Source organism: Hippocampus zosterae, chromosome 12 (genome assembly GCF_025434085.1).
Source record: "Hippocampus zosterae strain Florida chromosome 12, ASM2543408v3, whole genome shotgun sequence".
NCBI lineage: Eukaryota > Metazoa > Chordata > Actinopteri > Syngnathiformes > Syngnathidae > Hippocampus > Hippocampus zosterae.
This window is the reverse complement of record NC_067462.1, coordinates 14,934,884-14,943,371: the sequence shown is the minus strand read 5'-3', so window position 1 is coordinate 14,943,371 and position 8,488 is coordinate 14,934,884.

Genomic DNA, 8,488 nt, shown 5'->3' with positions numbered 1-8,488 from the left:
TGTCCAGTTCTTCATATCTGAGACTCTGTCCTGTATGTCTGCCACTGTTATGGTAACTGGGTTCTGTTCAGGGAGGTTGCTGTGCTCCTCTCTCAGGGTCGCCAGCCATTGTGCACTGCTGTTATGTGCAACCTCCTTCTCCCATATGCCTTTCCAGTATCTTTCAGTTTCTAGTCTTGGTGGGTCAGCTCTGTTGTTAGGACCCTGCCACTGAGCGTACACTTTCGCAGGTTGTGTTGCGAACAGCCTGTTTATTCGTCTGGCCTCATTCTCTTTCGTGTACCGCTTTAGGCGACTGGACAAGGCTTGGAGCCTTTTTTGGCAGTTTCGAGTGCTTCCGGTATGGTCATCTGGATGTACCTCTCGGGTATCGGCCTTTTCATCACACCTCTCTGGGCCTCCGTCAATTGACTCACATCTTTCCGGGCTGCCTTGATCTTAGCGTCCAACCGTCTTTTCCATGGTGGGTAACGTATCTCATGGCTTCCATGGTTGCTCTTATATCCCAGAGTCTCCAGGATCACTGATGCTGTAGCGTATATCAGCTCATTGGTTTCTGTGATCGTTACGGTAGGGATCGCCCTCAGTGCTGCATTCACACTTTCTATGAGACTTTCAGATGGTACTTCACATAGCCGTTGTAATCGGTTTCTAGGTTGCCCAGCTTTCATTCTCGCCATGATCTTAGCTTTCAGGTCAGTTGCTGCCTCGCTCAGCATTTCATTCATTGGGGCTGGCCATCCAATCTCATCATCTGCATTCATTGGGGCTTGCCCCCCAATGTCTTGTATGACCTCCTCCTCTGATCTGGCAGCCTGGGGCCCTTTACCATGGAACCTGCGTTGTACCTCAATCAATCTCAAGTTGTGACAGCAGTTGCCGTTTGTGGATGTTGGAACACTGAGCTACTAGTTGTTTCGTGGTCAACCGTGACTGTGGGTTTCGAAGTAACCATTTAGCCCACACTCTCTGCATGTAACCCCTCTGACTAGGGTTGCTTGAGTAGTAGCATTCCCACAGAGCCATGTTATCGCATCTCGCCCATCTCCGCTTTGTTCCAGTAGCTCATTTTTCATCAAGGTGCTCTGGTTCCCCAGCACCTGACGCAGACCTTGTTTGGCCGGGCGACGTCTGAGCCGGCCGGCATGTCATTCGTTTTATTGTCTCTCATCATTGTATGAGGTAGGCATTAGCGTGAAGGATCTTGCCCAAGGACCCACACTGGATGGTGTTATGTGCTCATTTTTTGCCCCAAGCGGGATTCGAACTAACGTCTCCCGTATGCCAAACCGATGCCTTACCAACTGAGCTATCCGGCCGCTATATATGTGTGTGTGTGTGTATGTGTGTGTGTGTGTATATATATATATATATATATATATATACACGGCTGGATAAATGGCCAAATACCTCCAGCGAGTGAGGCAAGTCCTAAGAAGCCAGCTCAATGGCAAGAATAAGACCCGGGCAATAAACAGCTATGCCCTGCCAGTGATCAGATACCCTGCAGGAATAATAAGGTGGCCAAAGGAAGAGATTCAGACCACGGACGTTAAGACCCGAAAGCTCCTAACCATGCATGGAGGGTTCCATCCCAAATCCAGCACCCTGAGACTGTACGCAAGCCGAAAGGAAGGAGGCCGGGGACTAGTGAGTGTGAGAGCCACTGTCCAGGATGAAACATCCAAGCTCCATGAATACATCAAGGAGAAGGCTCCAACGGATGACGTACTCAGAGAATGTCTCAGACAATGGGGAACAGAAGATGAGGCCCTGGAAGAGGGACCATCATGGGAGGACAAGCCCCTACACGGGATGTACCACCGGACCATAACTGAAGTGGCTGATCTCAAGAAGTCCTATCAGTGGCTAGAGAGGGCTGGCCTGAAGGACAGCACAGAGGCACTCATCCTGGCTGCTCAGGAACAGGCCTTGAGCACCAGAGCCATCGAGGCCCAGATATACCACACCAGACAAGACCCAAGGTGTAGGTTGTGCAAAGAGGCACCTGAGACGATCCAACACATAACTGCAGGGTGTAAGATGCTGGCAGGGAAAGCCTACATGGAACGCCATAACCAGGTGGCTGGCATAGTCTACCGAAACATCTGTGCGGAGTATGGACTGGAAACCCCAAGGTCAAAATGGGAAACACCTCCGAAGGTGGTGGAGAATGACAGAGCGAAGATCCTGTGGGACTTCCAGATCCAGACTGACAAGATGGTAATGGCGAACCAACCAGATATCGTGATCATAGATAAAGGGCAGAGGAAAGCCGTTGTAGTGGATGTAGCGGTCCCTAGTGATGGAAACATCAGGAAGAAGGAACATGAGAAACTCGAGAAATACCAAGGGCTCAGAGAGGAGCTGGAGAGAGCCTGGAAGGTAAAGGTGACAGTCGTGCCTGTGGTGGTCGGAGCACTCGGGGCAGTGACCCCCAAACTAGATGAGTGGTTGCAACAGATCCCGGGAACAACATCGGACATCTCAGTCCAGAAATGTGCAGTGCTGGGAACAGCAAGGATACTGCGCAGAACCCTCAAGCTTCCTGGCCTCTGGTAGAGGACCCGAGCTGAATGAGGGACGGACACCACCCGAGGGGTGAGATGAGGATTTTTTTATATATATATATATATATATATATATATATATATATATATATATATATATATATATATACTTTCTTTTTTTGGGGCGTGTGTGCGTGTGTGAGGAATGAACACCAAGTGAGACACAATAATACGAAAGTTTGAATTAATACTTTTTAGAGGCACCTTTTGTTGTTATGACAGCATTTCGAGTATGCCTGTATCAATTTTGTGCATCTAGAGACTGAAATTTTTGTCCAAAGCAAAATGTGATAGTGGTGCAGTGGCTTTGTGGCCCACTTTATTGTAGCACGTTCAGTAAGAGTCAACAGTTCAGCTGTCGTCAGCTGCTGCGTCGCCGCCCCACCCTGCGCTTTGTTGACTGCTAAATATTGATGGACATCTGGAGCGCCGTTTGCAGCCGCCATCAAATTCAAAAGGCCCGGCCCCCTTTTTGCACCTGGGAGGAAGTGTTTGGCATGGCTGCACATCGGAAGCCTTGGCCGCACCACCTGTGTCACTTCGCCAGCTCGCTTGGCTGCAGTCTCAAAGTGAGTATTTTTCCGGACGAAAACAAGAAATCCGATTGGATGACAGCTGTGTTAGCGCACAAACACTGCGCTATCCAAGCGATTGTTCTGACAACAATTAAATTTGCTTCTTTTGGTCGATTTGCAAAAACTCAAGTCCTTGGCAAAGGCGAACGTATTGTGTTTGTTTGTCATGCAGACGCAACGACGAGGAGGAAAAGACCCAGCGTTTGGAAGGGGAGTAAGGCGGGAAATGTTACAACACATGAGCGAGACTGACAGTTTCAAGCAATTTTCCTTTCATCAAATGACAGTTATCCCGGGTCAGATTGGAAACACGTGTTGTGTGAGAAGCAGCCTCAATCTTATTAGACGACTACAATGACGTTTACTTCAAGAAACAGCAAGCTCTTTGTCCTTTTCATCATTATTGATACTCTTAAGGGATGCTCACTCACATTTGTTTCTCCCACCTAACAAATCCAAGTTCATTTAAGAGCATAATTATTCCTAACCAGGGCATTTTAAAGTGCATTTTTATGTGTTCAACAAGAGAAAAAAAATCACCCTAAAGATAGTTTTGATTGTTTTGGGGCATTTTGACAAAAGGTTCTAAAAATTACTAATACAGCTGGTTTGAAACCTCTTACGTTGCCTTCAACGCTGAGATAAACACAGACATTCAATCCATATGATACCGTCATTCAAGACCAAATTGTTTTTGATGTGAACGAACAGGCATAAAATTGCGTCATTGGAGATAAAATGGCCTTTGATGTTTACAAAATTGCATCCAAGTGTCAGGCAAGACTAAATTGTCAGATTTTAAGAGAACTGCGGACAATCACAACAGTTGAAGCTGTCGTGATTAGAATGTGTTGGTCAAACAAATCTGCAGGAAATTACGAATTAAATGTGGATTCCATAAAAAAAGTGTAGTGCGGAGCTGTTGCGATTTTATTTTAGAACCACATGAAATGCTCTCACAGGTTGCCCACTATGGAATTAAAGTATAAGCGGCTATGTAAGATTTTACGAACTGTCACCTGCTTTATTTTTTACATGGTCTGTTCACTTTGTCTGTTATCCGACCTTACACTTTATCAAAAGAATAATATGCTCTGCGCATGAGAAGGCGAGGGACTACTCACGAACGTCCGTTTGGAAAGTTGGCAAGGGGAACTACTAATTTTATATATAACTTAAATTTATCCCACCTGAAAGACAGCATAAAGTGGACATTTGTGGTGATAGTAATATATTCAACCACACAAACTATTCATTTGTAACACACGTCAAGGATGTGATGTCATCTTTAGGAGACTTCTCCATGAAATGAAGAGATTCAAAAGCTATCCTCTCATTTTTCCAAAACATTTCTACCTCCTCCTTCCTTGCTCCTCTGTCAATATCTTCATGCCTTTAAGAGAGCTTCCAATAGGAGGCGGTAGAATGTAAAACGGAGGAGTGAGGAAGTTGTAAATACAGAAATGCAAATGTCCACTTAAACATTTTTTTTTAATTGATGAGACAGTGATGGATTTCAAAGTTAGCTGCTATTTTCAGTCATAAGGAAACCGGAAAACACGATTTGGACATACATTGTTTTTACAAGGTATGACAACATTACATCGTAGGTGTGATGTTGGTTGCAGTGTTTGGTGTCGGCCTGAACGTGCAGACAAGCCCATCAGAGGCGTGCCCGTGGGCTGTAAAGAGACATGTCCACTATGTTCCCTCGCTGTCTGCATCAAAGCCAGACAAGGAAGCACGGTGACAACGAGCTTCGCCATTTGAGCTGATGGGCTCTTTAAAAACGAGCCCAGCCCTGCCACGGCGCCCTAATCGCTTCCAAATGAAGTCGTGGAGAAGACGCTGCGTGTCGGGCCGGCAAGGTGCAACGTGCGCTCGCTTGTTTGTGCTCTGTGTGGCAATTAAAAATAATTGGCAAGCAGGTTTTTCCCTGAGAATCTTCCAAGAGTGCCAGTGATGATCTAATGACGCTTCATTACGCATGCTGAAAGCTTCCAGCGCCAGATGACACACGCAATTAGCCGCCATCACAGGCATTAGAAAAGAAAAAAAAATCATTAAAAAAAAAGCCCCGGCCAAGATGAGCTCTTCACTTAATGACCAATTCATTTGCTAATTGATTTCTTATTAGCGGCAAGCAAAAACGATGGTTTGGCCAACTGCTGCCGCTAATTAACGGCATTTACGCCATTAGTCAATCACTTATTTTGCTCTGGGAAAAACAACTTTGGAGACGAGGAGCATGGCTGCAGGCTTTTTCGTGTCGTATCAAGAATCGATGAATAATACCTGCTGACTACGAGTGCGCACCACGTGACCAAATGAGTGGGGGATGAGAGGGTAGATGTAATTAAAAGATCAGAAATGTCTCTGTAATGTGTTAGTGTCGATATTTCATTTGACACCTTACAGTGGTACACCCGTGTGGTCCTTGGTTACATTTTTGAAAGGGACTCAGATTAATTACTGCTTGCAGTCAGCAAGGACACTGCCATCTTGATAGGGTCCTTGTCCCCTCACCCTCCATCAAGGCCGAGAAACTAGAAAAAAAAACACCCTATTCCCACCATTTCTCGATTAAAAAATAAAAATTATATATATATATATATATATATAATATATATCATATATATATATATAATATATATATATAATATATATCATATATATATATAATATATAATTTTTATTTATATAATAAATTATAATATAATATAATATAATAAATTATTAATAAAATTTATATAATAATATATATAATGAGAAAAAAGGCATTGTTCTTTGGCTCAAAGTTCGACTGTTTTGTTTTTTGCTGCTTTTTTTTTAAACTGAAGATAATTTAGTCATTCATGTTTTGTGTTTAAAAAAAAATCTATTACGAGTATTTGGGCTGTGGCAATCTGTTGCCATAAACATTTGATACAGTTCGAGCTGCACTGGACCGAAAGTACATATTTTAATGTAGTTTTGGAAACATGAAGGATGAAGACAGTGAAACATTTGAAGGAAGGCCTTCGCCTAAATGTGATCCCAGAATGATTTTGCCATGATACAAGACAGCTCCCGACTTCCCGCTGTGCTGCCTTCCAGTGCCGCCTTTTATGATTGTCACACTATCCTCTGCTTTTACTTTTGTATTCCTTGCACCCCTCACTTGGTCTTTGTGTCATTCTGTTCTTTCGAATCTATGTCGTGTCAAGCACGCAGCACGCGGGAGTCTCTTCTGTGAACTCTCTCAGTGGACCAGCTTGTAATAGTGCGATTGAGATAGTGTAGCATCACTCCATTAAAAAGCCTCTACTGGCCAACACCGGAGGGACTCCCTCCTTATGGCCCAACACACAAAGCAAGACACTTACTGCAAATGGGCCTCATTGCTCTCTGAAGACGTTGTTAACACGTCTGCGGGTTGGCTTCCCCCTGCCAGGAGGGAACCAGATCCATGTTGGTGTTGGCTAAATTAATTACAAGCTGTGACCGACTGCTCAAACCGGCGTTTGTTCTACATTCAGGGTCATCTCCACAACTCCCGAGGGGGCGCTGATGCCAACCTGATGCAAGAAAACGCACACAAGCCAGTCTGAATAATGTATACATACGCACACGTGTGTCTTGGTTCAGCTGTCTCGACACAACCCTCCCCAAAAATGATCAATGTCCTCCTATTATTATTTATGCCCCCCTGCATGCCCCCTTACCCGGATCTCTTTCATGTTGCCCTCTGGGAGCCAAACAAAACAGGGATTTCTACTGCAAATCAGGAGCTAAAACACCATGTGATCAGCCATGAATTATTTGCACACTATTGATTTGTAGCAATTGTTGCTTTTTCCCCCCAGCGGAGACTTTCACCACAACGCCGTGGACCGATCAACAGCTATTGAAGTATCCTCTGAGATCCATGCAAAATTGAAGAAAAATAAATATCTCATCATTTTTACCAGCTGTACCGATTCAATAGCATTTGTATCTTAAGTATTACTCTGGGTTTTTTAAATTGGTTTTAAGAATAGCACGATGGACCGAATCTAATACTTGGGTGCCCTCTATGGCCCACGAACCAGATTCTGAACTTCTGTTTAACTTCAAAGTAAAAGACAATGGGCAATTAATGGCCTAATTAGTGACCTAAGTCGTTAGGAGAGAGACATGCAGCAAGAGTGTGTTTGACTTTGAATGCAATGTGGTTCGCTGATTTTTCCTTGCATATCCAGGCACAATTTAAGGAGGAAATGTCAACTTCATACTCACCCCACCCCTCTCGTCTCCCCAACATGGCAGTGCCCCGTGGCTACAGAGTATAAATGACAATCTGACACGGGCGCATTCTCAAAACATCCGAGCTGCTTACATTTTTTTGTCTTTCTTGGTGCTGGAAGCTTTGTTTCAATGGCAGAGGGGGCTTTTCAACGCACACGGTACCTTCAATGGTTTAAAAAAAAACCTGAAAGGAATAAGTGCAGCACTACATGCCTGCAAACCAGCCCGAGGACTCTTAACTGCCTGCTGTTAATGATAGCGAAAGATCAAATATGTCAACAACCAGGGAAATATATTGCAGACTGTAGCAATAGTTCACAATATACGCTGTACGTAGGTGTGAAGTGTAAATGAGGAAGATGAGTACCATTTGGATGCAAACATGAAACACAACAACAACCACAGAGATATATTGTCAGCTACAGATCTCGGGAAAGATCTTTGCACCCTTGCACAAGTGATTATGGTGACATGCTCAGAATGTTGTTAGCGATCCATTTCACATATGAAAAACATTTTAGGTCCAACTTCTCGACAACCCAACGCATTTGGAATCATTTTAAATGTTGACACACGGTCGTACACCATACATGCTAATAATCTACTCGATATGCTGTGAGATCAGCGGGAGATATGTGAATCCACACCCACACTATTTTTTTTTAAGAGTGCTCCCTCGCTATATCACAGTTCATCATAGGCGCCCTACTTTATCGCGGAATCTTAAGTGATCATTTCTTTTCTTTTTTTAAATCGGTCTTCTGAGTATTCAGGCCAGTCTAAATATTGTTTTTCAATGCAGTGCCACTTTGTGCCAGGTAGTACTGATGTTTGATGAGTAGAACAGCAAGAAAAAGGGGCAAAGAATATCTCCAAGCCAACTCTAGTAAAAGCCATTGTTCCATCAGAGCAGGACTGTTAGTCAAAGCAGCAATCGTTGAAGGTTTATGATTATCGTACCATTTTTGTACAGCCTGTTGAGAGAGTTTGTTTAAATGTTCTTCTGGACCATGCAAGTGTAATGTAGTCCACCTCTGCGTTAATGTCTGTCTTTCTGTCCCCCCCACCCCCACCACC